Here is a 15,991-nt window from a genome sequence, read left to right on the forward strand (position 1 = left end):
TATCCTCTTAAATTTTGGTGGTTATAGATCGAAGGGGTGAGGAGATAGAGGGAATTACGTGTCATATCTCGAGTGGTGTCGGACTTAATAAAGATTTTACTCGTTATTAGCAGTTACAATTTTTATAAAAAAAACATCTCTGCCCTCAAAATTAAGCTATTTTTTTGCTATTTTATAATAATTAATAAATTCTAAACAATATTCCGATTATGCGTAATAATTAATTACCATTATGTAATATTTATTATAATGGCAAAGGAGAAATATTAAATAAATTAATGAGCAAGTTATCCTTTATAATAAGTGTAAAATAAACAGATTATAAATTCAAAATATAAGGAATTAGATCAATAATAAATTAATATAACATTTTATTTGTATGTAAACATTTTGTTTGTTATTTTTTAATGTTTATTAATCAGGTAATTAAAATAAACAATGTAGTCCTTTACAAATTAATAATAGGAAACTATTCACAGATTTATTTGTCTTTCTCATTATCATAATTGCTCTATACAATTGCAGAAATTATATTTACATTTATATATATATATATAACTGAACACATAAACTCATAACTATAATCAACAAGTTTTATAATGATTCAATGATGATAGTTATGACTAGTTATGATATGAATCAATCTTTGTCAACACGTAATCGTCGTTATTTAGTGTCATTAAAACTGAATTTTCAGCGAGTCTCTTTCCTTTTTTAAATAAAAATCTGCAAGACAAAAATATCAATTAAATTTACTTAATCTTTTTGTATGATACAAAAAAAGGAAACATTGTATAATGTATATGTAAATTACTACATAAGGAAAATTACTACTGCAAATACAGTATACAATGTTTTATTATTTATACTTGAACATTTTCTAATTCTTCCTAGAAAATTGAAACGATATCCAATTGTGCCTCATCAAATTACTTTATTATACGTGATACAGATAACTCATTCAACACATATACAAGATTAATTAAATGATAAGGAAGGCATTTTATGTTATAATATTCTACCAACATACTTTAACGTTAAATACTTTTGAAATTAAGTTACCTTAAAATGCTTAAATTAACTGTGTTAAATACAATTTAATGTATCAAACTGTGAGCATTAGAATTTAATACGTGTTGAATAATCTACACTTAAATCTCTCTCTCTCTCTCTCTCTCTCTCTCTCGNGTCTGTCTGCCTGGGTATTGGTAAGCACTTTCCCTCCCTTCTCTCCCCTACTTTCAACAACTGTATGTATCTTTCTCACTAAAGACTTTTATGGCTTTGATTTGTCAAATCCTACAAGTTGTTGCGTTAGACATCGATTATTCGCCTACAGTTCTCTATATTCATGTATTAAATTATGGACACGTGTGTATAGTACGACATTAAACTATTATACATAATTTACAAATAAATTTAAACATAAGAGCATACTTAAAAGCATCATCTACGACTCAATAAAGAAGTTGATATAACTTCTTTTATTTTTATCACTTGTCAGTGATCAGCCAACCATATTTTACCATACGAAACAGTTAAAATAAGGGGGAAATATAATAATAATAATAATAAAAAATAACAAAGTTTTTTTACTACCTTTCTAAAAATACCCACTCAAGTAGTTTGCATGAATAATTGAAGAGGTAGATGATCATTATCATTATTAATTCATTACACGATTGATTCTCTCTAATTTAGTTGGAAAGAATTATCTATATTTGTATCTCCGAATATAATAAATACAGTTTTTTTTTTCTGTACAATTTTTAGATATTTAATTCTTCGGTTAATGAGATAAAAGCGAAGACAACGCCCAAACAAAAATGATCAATGAAATGGAAACTATTTAAAGATTTTTTTTCTTCTCTCCCTCCTCCCTTTTATTATCATCATCATGATAAAAATTTCTAAAGAAAATTATACTTTCTGAAAATACTTTGGTTACACCCTTATCTATATACGTGAGCGTGAAGAAATTCGTGGAGCGTGAAGAAAATGCTAGATTTAGTGTGCTAAGGGATATAAAAATAGCTATCGATTGGATAATGGAGATCATTGAGAAAATAATTCTGGCTTTTTTTTTTTCTTTCTTTTTCCTCTTTTATTCTTCTTTCTTGCAAATTTATTATGCTTATTAAACATTCTCGTAGTCACTTCTTTTTTTATACACTAAATGGCTCTATTTCAGTTACAATTTTCGAGATAATTTGTATGGATTTAAGTGTGCAGCAAATTTAAATGCACCGTTATAGATCTAGCTTATTAAATCATAGGACAATTGCTTGTATTTTACTTTTCCGGTGTTATATAACAGAAAAGAAGTATTGAAACGTCTAGAAATGCAAAAAAGTTGGGATATTTTTCTGTATGTACGTGCGGGGCACGATTTAGTTTTCCCAATTTGAAGCTTCATTACTCCTGTTCTTCTTGTCGAAATTTTCTGAAATTTTTTAGGGAGGTTTCTATTTTAGGGGAAAATGTTCTTACAAATTTTCACGAAAATCGGGCCATTGGTTCGGGAGATATTAAAGGGATGAGGCCATATTTGTTTATTCGTATATGCCTACTCGATACGTGGGCGACTCTACCTCCCGGGGTTATTTTATGAGAAACTGGCCCCTATTTAGGTATTAGTTATAGACGTAAAGAAAACCCGGGAAATTCAACGAATTTTTTTACACGTTTCTTAGAGACGAAAATATATATGGAATGCCAGGAAAGTCCAGCAACAATCAATTTTCGCGATATTTTAAATAAATTCATAAGATTTAAGCTTCGTAAAGTTAATTTTCTTAAAGAAATTTCAGGGGTAAAAATGTGACAAACTTCAGTATTCATACAATTCTTATTATTTTGCAACGTTCGCGTCGCTCGACGCGACGCCGCGCTGCGATTCTTAGCGCTAAATTTATTCTTTAAATGATTAATATCCTCTTATAAAATAGGAAAGAAATACCAAAAATAGTTTCAGTAATATTTATAGAAATAAAGTAATCTTTAATGATCATTTTTATAATGGATGCTTTATGAAATATTGATAATTTCGCCTCAACGCACGCAATGGAGCATCATTAATTTATGAGATGCAATAAGAAAATTTTTAAATTATTGGTACTAAAACGCCCGCTACGTTCACAGTAAAAGTTTCCTAATGGTTTCAACATCCAAGTTTATTTTTGTTGATTTTTTGCAAGCGAATTAAAGGCGCGTATTCTTTAAAAATGCTCCATTTTGTTTTAAAATAGAGGGGAAAAAATATGAACATTCTACTTCTATGGAAATTTAGAACGAACAAACTGCAACGTGTAGAGCGTGACAGATTTTTTTTTTCCTATTCCTATTCCTATTTCCTATTTCTTATTCACTGAAGTAATTAGATGTAGCATAATGGAATTCAGGCCTAACTTATTGCCGATTATACACAACTATGACCTACATTATAGAAGAATATAAGCCTGAAAATAGACAACTCAGTGTATAAATACTATATATACAAATTGCCAAACGTTAATTTTAAAAAATAATTATAAAACAAACAATTTGTAACCGTACAGTAGAGATCAGCGCGGATTAAATTCCAGATTCCTCAGCAGAAATTGTATTGTCAATTTCTTGTCCAAAAAGCTCATTCTATAATTTAAAAAAAAAAAGCTATTTATATATTTTTTTAAAGGAAAGGGATGTTTTAAATTATATATATATCCAAAATATTACATTATATATATATTTTAATATTTAAAACATCGATAGAGTTCCAAGCACCAATTTAATGTAACTTACTTTCTGCAGAATAGTAGAGACGATTTTTTTTAATATAGTTATTTACATGCATTAAAATGTTAAAAAATTCAATCCTAAATTTTAGTAAAGTTATATTGAAAGATATTACTTGGAAAGTTTACGATCGATTACGACCGAGCCTTTTTTGGGGGGGTTATTACTGAATTCTAGATGATAGGGTAGTGGCGAATGTTCCATTATGCTAAGTAGGATATAAATCTAACTGTTTTCCCCAGTTAAAAATTTCTTTCTTTCTCTCTAAATTGCATGAAATATTCTAATTGTAAACTGAATAAAAATTACTTTGTGACCAACAAAAATAAAAAAAATCGATTATATAATAATAATAATAATTTACCTTTCAAAACTGTATTGTTATTGTTTAAATGGTGTTAATCGAAACACGTCGATAAGATAATTAATATTGCATCGCTATCGTAGGAATTAAAGAAATTTAATAATAAAGTTCATTCCGGAGTCTTTTTTATTATCTAGTTTATCATCTTGTTTATACCAAGGAGTAGGATGATATGCAGTTATCATTTTCCCTGTTGTTATAAAACAGAGGGAAATTATGTCGAAAAAAATTGACCCTTTCCCAAAGATTTTTACACTTCTGGACTCGGAGAAATTGAAACAAAAGGAAATTTTTAAAAAATTAGGGATTTTTTCCTGTATGTATGGAGATTAATGTGTGTGCGTGTATGAGAGGCATGATTTTGTTCCCCCAATTTAAAGCTTAATAACTATTGCGCCTTTTGTCAAAAATTTTTGAAATTTTGCAGGGTGGTTTGTGTATTAGGAAGGAAATTTTCTAGCAATTTTCAGGAAAATCGAATTATTGGTTCGGGAGATATGGCCCATTCTCTTAATATCTCGCGAACCTATCTGAAAACTTAAAGGTGATGATAGCAATTATTAGGAATAAAAATAAAGTCCAGTAACAATGTTCTAGATTTTTTTCTAATGACTCGAACAAGTTGGAGAAGTTTCATAGATTNTATTAATTATTATAAAACGGTTAAAAACTTAATTTTGAGAGTAGAGATGAATTTTATTTCTTAAAAAAATTTGTAAATACTAATCAAGAGTGTAAAGTCCGACTCTACTCGAGATATGACACATGACCTTGTCTATCTCTCCACCCCCTTGACCTTTAACCACTAAAATTTAGTAGCGTTAATACATCTCATACACGAACCTCTCTGCAAAATTTCAGAAATTTTCGACAAAAGACACGGGAGTTATTAAGCTTTAAATTTGGTGAATAAAATCGCCCCCTCCCCACATACACACAAACACTAAAAAAATCTATACATACAGGAGAAAACACCCGGGTTTTATTGCATTTATGGACTTTTCAAGGCACACCGAGTCCAAAATTGTAAAAGTTTTGGGAGAAGGGGGGTCATTTTTTTTAATGATCGCGATACTTTCCCCCTGTTATTACGTATAACAGAACAGGGGAAAGTAGAATAATTTATGTGGTGAATTTTCTTAGAATATTATTTAATAAAAAATAAACTGTATAATTCACGCTATACAGGATGTGCTGTGTTTAATGTATAAATATTATACAATTAATCCAACATCTTAATTTACGATGCCATAAATAACCTTCTATTGTAATTATATAAGTAACTTTAACTCTCTCTCTCTCTCTCTCTAAATTCGTCTGTCTGTCCGTCGTTCTTTATTAATCTCGAGAACAGATGAAAATCGAGACTAGATTTGGAAAGTTAGGGGACGAGACCCCAATTAACTATGTAAGAAATTCGAATTTGGACCGGAAGTCGCGTCATTTTTATTTTTAAATTTAAATGTGTTTAAAAAATTGAAGCCCGGTATTGTGACGAAGACATTGTGTTCGTTTTATACAAATATAATCGAACGTGCTATAGAAAACGTAAGTTAGTATTGAAGTCCTTATGAATATATGAAGTTTCTTATGAAGTATGCAAGACATGGTGCATAAAAATCGTAATAATTTATGTCGATACGAATTGAAAAAATTGGTAGAGATATTCCTTTCGAAACTATTTGTCAAAACCGATTATCATATAAATAAAAAAATTCTAATTTTCGTTAAAATCTTTTATGTCTGATGTCTTATGTATAAAACACAGAGAAAGAAACGTATTTATAGAAACGTTTGTCTGTCGTAAACATTTCCTTAACATCATTGTATTTACTTGAATTTCATCCATATGGAACCGGATAAATTCAATGTAAGATCTACGAATCTTGGTATTGTTCTGGAAACAGGAAAAGAAAAAAAACTTTGATATTTTTATTCCTTTTTTTTTTTCTATAAAGAAAGGATGTTGTACTGTGTTAAGAGCATGAAATTTTCGTATAAAAATGTATTTAACTGTTGTATAATACCGGGATGCAATTTTTAATCGTCATTTCATTTAAAAAATAACGTGATTTCCGGAGGACTTTTATGGGAAATTGGCCCCCTAATTAAGTTTTTACAAACGTGAAGAAGCGTAACACTCCACGTGTTCGGTGATGTTACCTACTTGGCTACTTGTGGGTTACGAAAATTAAATAATTAAGTTTAAAAATTTGTGAAATATTTCATAATTTAATCTATTAATTACGAGTATTTTTCACTTTTAAATACGTTACTAAGTGGAATTCTCTCATTGAAAGAACACGAAACATTATTCAAGATGGAGTTATTGGATACTTCTATGACAGGCAACTTAATCATGATTAGCAACCAAAGCATTTAACTGAATTCAGATGACAAGCGAGTTATTAATGATATTAGTAATCAAAGCATCTGACAAACTGATATGATACATGGCATGCTACTGAATTGAACATCAGCTATTTTTAGGGGTATTTTGATTACTAATCATGACTAAGCTGCTTGTCATCCACTCATATTAATAGTTTAATCATGATTAGTAATTCAAAATATTAACTGAAAGGGCATCAATCTAAACTACTTATTAGCTTAGTTAATAATCGAAGTGTCTGAATGAATGAACGATATACGTCATACGCTTTTATATGTATCAATACTTTGATTACGAATCTACTTATCGGTGAGTTTCTCTCTCGCGAAATGGTACCATTATGACCGTCACGTGACTTGTAACCGGAAATGACGTGGCGGAAACTTTGAGGGTGAATAATTGTCCAAGGAACTTTTATAACCGTGTTGTTGCTTTTAGCTTTTTTTTTTTTTTTTGGTGGATCCTCAAGAGATAAAATCTTAACCGTTGTTTCAATGAGTTTTATATAATTTCAATTGTAATTTTTTTTACTTTCTGGGTTGTTATAGGCCTATATAACAGTGGGAAAGTATGGCTATAAGAAAATAGTACTATATATGAATAAATTTTAAAATTTGATTACGTTTTAATATGAGTTGACGTCATAGACGACGAAGGCTTTTAAGAAATCGCCATTTTGTTTTTATGGCATACGAGAGAGAGAGAGAGAGGACATTTCAATGCAAATGTCATCGTTACAGAAAACAGAACAGTTAAAATACATTATTCTGAACGATTTGTCGATAAACAGAACATGAGATACGGGGGAAAAACATCGGTAATTATATAAAAATAATTGATTATATTAATTAAATATGTAACGTATAGAGTAGAGTCGCTGTTTATCATGAACAATTTTCCTTTTTATTTGTTAGAAAGATATATTAAATGCTAATATTTTAGGTCACATTCAGCTGTCTTTTGGAATAAAGCCAAAAGTGAAAACTTTAATATATCGATATAAATAATAAGCTATTCTTCTCAGTATTTTTAGATGTATACAGAAGACATGCAATACTTGATAAATTGATACTGTGCATATATATACATATATATATATATATACACACATGCAACACACCCAGACACACACAAAACACATTGTACAAACAATTACATTCTTGCAAATGGGCTATAAAATTTTATAAAATGATTTATTCTTCTTTCATTTCAATTATTATAATGTGATGTAATATATCGGATTTTATGGGAAAGAGGAAGTGTTGACATTTTCGTATCCTGTATCTCGAAATGTATAGCCTGATAATGCCATAAAAAATTTCCTTTTGATGGTCGTTCTCTATGGTTTTTACAACAATATTGGAACCGAAATGTTTCTAGTAATGCATTTTGGCTCTAATATTGAAATATTTATATTATGATGTAGATTAAGAACGAAATGTATATAAATAACTTATATGTTACGTCATAATATTCAAATATATAAATATTTATATATTTTATTTTATAAAACTGAGTTTATCTTATATAAATCATTCTAATTTTTAACAAGTTTAAGAATTAGGAAAAAAGTTGGGGTTTTTTCTTCTTTCCCTTATATTTATTCACCTATTTTAAAGCTTAATAACTCACGTACCCTTTGTCGAAATTTTCTGAAATTTTGCTGGAATGTTTGTGTATTAGGGAGATTTATCCTCTTAAATTTTGGTGGTTATAGATCGAAGGGGTGAGGAGATAGAGGGAATTACGTGTCATATCTCGAGTGGTGTCGGACTTAATAAAGATTTTACTCGTTATTAGCAGTTACAATTTTTATAAAAAAAACATCTCTGCCCTCAAAATTAAGCTATTTTTTTGCTATTTTATAATAATTAATAAATTCTAAACAATATTCCGATTATGCGTAATAATTAATTACCATTATGTAATATTTATTATAATGGCAAAGGAGAAATATTAAATAAATTAATGAGCAAGTTATCCTTTATAATAAGTGTAAAATAAACAGATTATAAATTCAAAATATAAGGAATTAGATCAATAATAAATTAATATAACATTTTATTTGTATGTAAACATTTTGTTTGTTATTTTTTAATGTTTATTAATCAGGTAATTAAAATAAACAATGTAGTCCTTTACAAATTAATAATAGGAAACTATTCACAGATTTATTTGTCTTTCTCATTATCATAATTGCTCTATACAATTGCAGAAATTATATTTACATTTATATATATATATATAACTGAACACATAAACTCATAACTATAATCAACAAGTTTTATAATGATTCAATGATGATAGTTATGACTAGTTATGATATGAATCAATCTTTGTCAACACGTAATCGTCGTTATTTAGTGTCATTAAAACTGAATTTTCAGCGAGTCTCTTTCCTTTTTTAAATAAAAATCTGCAAGACAAAAATATCAATTAAATTTACTTAATCTTTTTGTATGATACAAAAAAAGGAAACATTGTATAATGTATATGTAAATTACTACATAAGGAAAATTACTACTGCAAATACAGTATACAATGTTTTATTATTTATACTTGAACATTTTCTAATTCTTCCTAGAAAATTGAAACGATATCCAATTGTGCCTCATCAAATTACTTTATTATACGTGATACAGATAACTCATTCAACACATATACAAGATTAATTAAATGATAAGGAAGGCATTTTATGTTATAATATTCTACCAACATACTTTAACGTTAAATACTTTTGAAATTAAGTTACCTTAAAACGCTTAAATTAACTGTGTTAAATACAATTTAATGTATCAAACTGTGAGCATTAGAATTTAATACGTGTTGAATAATCTACACTTAAATCTCTCTCTCTCTCTCTCTCTCTCTCTCTCTCTTTCTCGCAAATATAAAATTTCTATAATTAAATGAAAATATTGGATATTTATAAAGTACTGTAGATTTATATACGAAACAATTGTATGTCCTTCATTAGATAATGTATATGAATTATTGAATTAATTGCATACATAATCATCAATGTAAAGGCCTGTTTATTTTTGATATTTTACATAGAAAAATGTTTATCTATAGAGTAATAAGTTTGTAATACTTATTACAAAAATAGATTATTGAAAGATGTATAGACAACTTTTTCAATCAATATATTTGACTTTTCTCTTGAAATTATGACGAGAATTGATGCAAAATCCATAAAATATGATTATTAATTATTGATTACACTAAGGATTTCACTCCCAATTGTAATTTTATAGTCAAAAAAATAGCTGTGAGATTTTTTTATTTTACTGTAAGTTCTTCTACGTCGACACGAATTTTTGGAGAATTAAATAATTAAATCTTATGAAATTCAGCGGCCTTTTGTTATCAATATCAGTATCAATGTTTGTATAGCACAATACTGTCAAGAAGAGAAATGAACCAAAGAGTCGTTGGTCATTTAGCAATGACTAAATTTCCTATGAATTATTGCATTGTCGAGTAACTGTAATAAGAAATAATAATAAATTTTAGATATTGATGATTTCTAAAGTCGTTGATTCGTATGTCTGTACAAACTTTATCCGTAAATCTATTTGTAGATTAATTATAGAGTGGCTCGAAAGTCGGTTAATCGCTCAAAAATTGTAGTTTCTACTAAGAAAAGGGGAAAAAACTGTTTCAAATGAAATCCTCTGTATTCAGTACAGTACTGTATTTAATACAGGTTGATAGTTCGTAGATGTGTTATGTCTGTTTGTTTGTTTCAAAGAAAATTAAGAGAAATACAAAGTACCAAATGCAAATTACATTGCAACAGTAGTTGAAGAAGGGTCAATAATAAGTCATTCCAACGTAGAAAATCCTCTTTTTCTAATGTATACGTACCAGATGAGCATAGAGACTCTAATGATTCTTCATACCTTGTAGACACTGTTCACTTAGTAGTGTGCAGAGTCATTAGGATCAGCAGGGTCTTCACGGTCAGCAGTGCATGAAAACCCTACTGACTTCTAACGTAATCTAGCTAAAAACATATTTTTGTTTTAGGCTTTATATTACACGAAACAACAAGAATATTGTTTGGAAGTATTAATGGTTATATTACTACCTGAAGCTTTAATAATACCGGAATATGTGTATGGAATTATACACATATATATTCCATAGAGTAGTTGAGTTTCTGTACAGGTCTTATAGGTTAATTTCTGTAGTCCGGCAATGCCAAGATACCAAGGTTGCCGGATTAAGGAGATTTAACATGTATTAAATCTCAACGAACTTCCTATCTGAACCGGAAGGCAAGCGATTTTTTACATTAAAGATTTTTCTGTATAGAATATCAATAAACAGACAGTGTAATTAAAATAAAATATAATAAACATTTCAAACTAATTTTGTTAATGGTATATTTCTAATCACTGTATTACCCATATTCATACTTGTAATTAATATAATTAATTATGCATTAATTTTAAAGAAGAATATTAAAAAAACACGTTTAAATATTTAATAAAATAATATACTTTCGTTCAGCTTTTACATTAAATTCGTTTAATAAATTGTTTTAACTTACGAGAAATTTTTAAAGATCAAATTCCCGTATAATTTATATACTGGTTTAATTAATAATTCAGAAAGTATATATGTAAAATTAGGTAGTATGTAGTGTTTTTTTTTTTAATAAATATAATTTAACTTACATAAACTACGTATAGAATATAATACACACGTGTTCGAAACTTAATAACGAACACAATTACTAGAGGTGTGAGCTAGAAAACGTCACCAATAATGACGTTGTGAGTGTTACATCACAGTTCGAGGTGGACATATTCCACACTGACAGGTCTGTCTGCCTGGGTATTGGTAAGCACTTTCCCTCCCTTCTCTCCCCTACTTTCAACAACTGTATGTATCTTTCTCACTAAAGACTTTTATGGCTTTGATTTGTCAAATCCTACAAGTTGTTGCGTTAGACATCGATTATTCGCCTACAGTTCTCTATATTCATGTATTAAATTATGGACACGTGTGTATAGTACGACATTAAACTATTATACATAATTTACAAATAAATTTAAACATAAGAGCATACTTAAAAGCATCATCTACGACTCAATAAAGAAGTTGATATAACTTCTTTTATTTTTATCACTTGTCAGTGATCAGCCAACCATATTTTACCATACGAAACAGTTAAAATAAGGGGGAAATATAATAATAATAATAATAAAAAATAACAAAGTTTTTTTACTACCTTTCTAAAAATACCCACTCAAGTAGTTTGCATGAATAATTGAAGAGGTAGATGATCATTATCATTATTAATTCATTACACGATTGATTCTCTCTAATTTAGTTGGAAAGAATTATCTATATTTGTATCTCCGAATATAATAAATACAGTTTTTTTTTTCTGTACAATTTTTAGATATTTAATTCTTCGGTTAATGAGATAAAAGCGAAGACAACGCCCAAACAAAAATGATCAATGAAATGGAAACTATTTAAAGATTTTTTTTCTTCTCTCCCTCCTCCCTTTTATTATCATCATCATGATAAAAATTTCTAAAGAAAATTATACTTTCTGAAAATACTTTGGTTACACCCTTATCTATATACGTGAGCGTGAAGAAATTCGTGGAGCGTGAAGAAAATGCTAGATTTAGTGTGCTAAGGGATATAAAAATAGCTATCGATTGGATAATGGAGATCATTGAGAAAATAATTCTGGCTTTTTTTTTTTCTTTCTTTTTCCTCTTTTATTCTTCTTTCTTGCAAATTTATTATGCTTATTAAACATTCTCGTAGTCACTTCTTTTTTTATACACTAAATGGCTCTATTTCAGTTACAATTTTCGAGATAATTTGTATGGATTTAAGTGTGCAGCAAATTTAAATGCACCGTTATAGATCTAGCTTATTAAATCATAGGACAATTGCTTGTATTTTACTTTTCCGGTGTTATATAACAAAAAAAGAAGTATTGAAACGTCTAGAAATGCAAAAAAGTTGGGATATTTTTCTGTATGTACGTGCGGGGCACGATTTAGTTTTCCCAATTTGAAGCTTCATTACTCCTGTTCTTCTTGTCGAAATTTTCTGAAATTTTTTAGGGAGGTTTCTATTTTAGGGGAAAATGTTCTTACAAATTTTCACGAAAATCGGGCCATTGGTTCGGGAGATATTAAAGGGATGAGGCCATATTTGTTTATTCGTATATGCCTACTCGATACGTGGGCGACTCTACCTCCCGGGGTTATTTTATGAGAAACTGGCCCCTATTTAGGTATTAGTTATAGACGTAAAGAAAACCCGGGAAATTCAACGAATTTTTTTACACGTTTCTTAGAGACGAAAATATATATGGAATGCCAGGAAAGTCCAGCAACAATCAATTTTCGCGATATTTTAAATAAATTCATAAGATTTAAGCTTCGTAAAGTTAATTTTCTTAAAGAAATTTCAGGGGTAAAAATGTGACAAACTTCAGTATTCATACAATTCTTATTATTTTGCAACGTTCGCGTCGCTCGACGCGACGCCGCGCTGCGATTCTTAGCGCTAAATTTATTCTTTAAATGATTAATATCCTCTTATAAAATAGGAAAGAAATACCAAAAATAGTTTCAGTAATATTTATAGAAATAAAGTAATCTTTAATGATCATTTTTATAATGGATGCTTTATGAAATATTGATAATTTCGCCTCAACGCACGCAATGGAGCATCATTAATTTATGAGATGCAATAAGAAAATTTTTAAATTATTAGTACTAAAACGCCCGCTACGTTCACAGTAAAAGTTTCCTAATGGTTTCAACATCCAAGTTTATTTTTGTTGATTTTTTGCAAGCGAATTAAAGGCGCGTATTCTTTAAAAATGCTCCATTTTGTTTTAAAATAGAGGGGAAAAAATATGAACATTCTACTTCTATGGAAATTTAGAACGAACAAACTGCAACGTGTAGAGCGTGACAGATTTTTTTTTTCCTATTCCTATTCCTATTTCCTATTTCTTATTCACTGAAGTAATTAGATGTAGCATAATGGAATTCAGGCCTAACTTATTGCCGATTATACACAACTATGACCTACATTATAGAAGAATATAAGCCTGAAAATAGACAACTCAGTGTATAAATACTATATATACAAATTGCCAAACGTTAATTTTAAAAAATAATTATAAAACAAACAATTTGTAACCGTACAGTAGAGATCAGCGCGGATTAAATTCCAGATTCCTCAGCAGAAATTGTATTGTCAATTTCTTGTCCAAAAAGCTCATTCTATAATTTAAAAAAAAAAAGCTATTTATATATTTTTTTAAAGGAAAGGGATGTTTTAAATTATATATATATCCAAAATATTACATTATATATATATTTTAATATTTAAAACATCGATAGAGTTCCAAGCACCAATTTAATGTAACTTACTTTCTGCAGAATAGTAGAGACGATTTTTTTTTAATATAGTTATTTACATGCATTAAAATGTTAAAAAATTCAATCCTAAATTTTAGTAAAGTTATATTGAAAGATATTACTTGGAAAGTTTACGATCGATTACGACCGAGCCTTTTTTGGGGGGGTTATTACTGAATTCTAGATGATAGGGTAGTGGCGAATGTTCCATTATGCTAAGTAGGATATAAATCTAACTGTTTTTCCCAGTTAAAAATTTCTTTCTTTCTCTCTAAATTGCATGAAATATTCTAATTGTAAACTGAATAAAAATTACTTTGTGACCAACAAAAATAAAAAAAAATCGATTATATAATAATAATAATTTACCTTTCAAAACTGTATTGTTATTGTTTAAATGGTGTTAATCGAAACACGTCGATAAGATAATTAATATTGCATCGCTATCGTAGGAATTAAAGAAATTTAATAATAAAGTTCATTCCGGAGTCTTTTTTATTATCTAGTTTATCATCTTGTTTATACCAAGGAGTAGGATGATATGCAGTTATCATTTTCCCTGTTGTTATAAAACAGAGGGAAATTATGTCGAAAAAAATTGACCCTTTCCCAAAGATTTTTACACTTCTGGACTCGGAGAAATTGAAACAAAAGGAAATTTTTAAAAAATTAGGGATTTTTTCCTGTATGTATGGAGATTAATGTGTGTGCGTGTATGAGAGGCATGATTTTGTTCCCCCAATTTAAAGCTTAATAACTATTGCGCCTTTTGTCAAAAATTTTTGAAATTTTGCAGGGTGGTTTGTGTATTAGGAAGGAAATTTTCTAGCAATTTTCAGGAAAATCGAATTATTGGTTCGGGAGATATGGCCCATTCTCTTAATATCTCGCGAACCTATCTGAAAACTTAAAGGTGATGATAGCAATTATTAGGAATAAAAATAAAGTCCAGTAACAATGTTCTAGATTTTTTTCTAATGACTCGAACAAGTTGGAGAAGTTTCATAGATTATTTTAAAACTTCAAAAAATATTTTTTGCTATAATTTAATTCAATATGATTTACACCTTATTCATGTAAGGTATTTTAAATATTTAGTTATGTTGTTACAGACAAATGTCAGTCTTTAGAAAACTTTTTAAATATATTTTATTATTGATATCTAAATCGTTTTGAGTTATATGTTTAATAAATAATATAAAATATAGAATAATAAATAGGAAAGTAGAAGTAATTGGCGTGTAATATATATCGTCACGTGAATGTCAAACTCGTATATATTATTGGAAATAATATAAAATGCAATATGTAAAAATAATATATAATTTCATGAAGATGATTTGGATATATTCACGATGATATGAAAATATATTAAAATAAACGCAAATATTCGCGATGATGGTGTGAGGTAAATATTTGCGAAGATTATCTGAGGTAAAGACAAATATTTGCGAAGATTATCTGAGGAAAATATTCGCGAAGATTATCTGAGGTAAAGGTAAATATTTGCGAAGATTATGTGAGGTAAAGACAAATATTTGCGAAGATTATCTGAGGTAAAGACAAATATTTGCGAAGATTATCTGAGGAAAATATTCGCGAAGATTATCTGAGGTAAAGGTAAATATTTGCGAAGATTATGTGAGGTAAAGACAAATATTTGCGAAGATTATCTGAGGTAAAGGTAAATATTTGCGAAGATTATGTGAGGTAAAGGTAAATATTTGCGAAGATTATGTGCGATAAAGGTAAATATTCGCGAAGATGGCGTGAAGTAAGGGCAAATAAATGTGAAGACGATGCGAAAATAAATGGAAATATACGAAATACAAAAAAAAGTTCACCAAAATATAAAAGATCCGATTTACTTATTATTTTATTCATAAATATATAAAATTTATTAAATAAATCTAAATGATAAAAAAAATTAATTAAGATGCGCAAAAATAGTAACGAAAATATCCTTTTAAAAACGTAAAATAAGTAAAAACAAAGTTAAATGGAAAAGTTTACATAAAATAATGTAACTTATACAGAAAGGAA

General features: G+C 28.4%; 1 protein-coding gene and 2 long non-coding RNA genes across 4 annotated transcripts in view; 1 reads left to right on the forward strand and 2 right to left on the reverse strand.

Annotated features, from left to right (window-relative positions):
* LOC111627587 (octopamine receptor beta-2R-like) overlaps positions 1-15,991 on the forward strand; it is a 139,830-nt gene that overhangs the window by 49,912 nt on the left and 73,927 nt on the right. The gene's annotated exons all lie outside the window — the stretch shown is intronic.
* LOC111627588 lies at positions 427-4,086 on the reverse strand. 2 transcript variants are annotated; one of them, XR_002757032.1, is made up of 3 exons: positions 3,784-4,086; positions 3,556-3,633; positions 427-726 (listed from the first exon to the last, which is right to left on the reverse strand). It is a non-coding gene; the product is annotated as an uncharacterized LOC111627588 (long non-coding RNA). The 2 variants fall into 2 exon arrangements; XR_002757033.1 differs by lacking the exon at positions 427-726 and adding an exon at positions 1,252-3,458.
* On the reverse strand, positions 8,650-13,989 carry LOC111627589. Its single transcript, XR_002757034.1, has 3 exons — positions 13,961-13,989; positions 13,733-13,810; positions 8,650-8,949 (listed from the first exon to the last, which is right to left on the reverse strand). It is a non-coding gene; the product is annotated as an uncharacterized LOC111627589 (long non-coding RNA).

The sequence above is a fragment of the Centruroides sculpturatus genome, unplaced genomic scaffold (assembly GCF_000671375.1).
Source record: "Centruroides sculpturatus isolate CEXI.00-Female unplaced genomic scaffold, Cexi_2.0 scaffold491, whole genome shotgun sequence".
Taxonomy (NCBI): Eukaryota; Metazoa; Arthropoda; class Arachnida; order Scorpiones; family Buthidae; genus Centruroides; species Centruroides sculpturatus.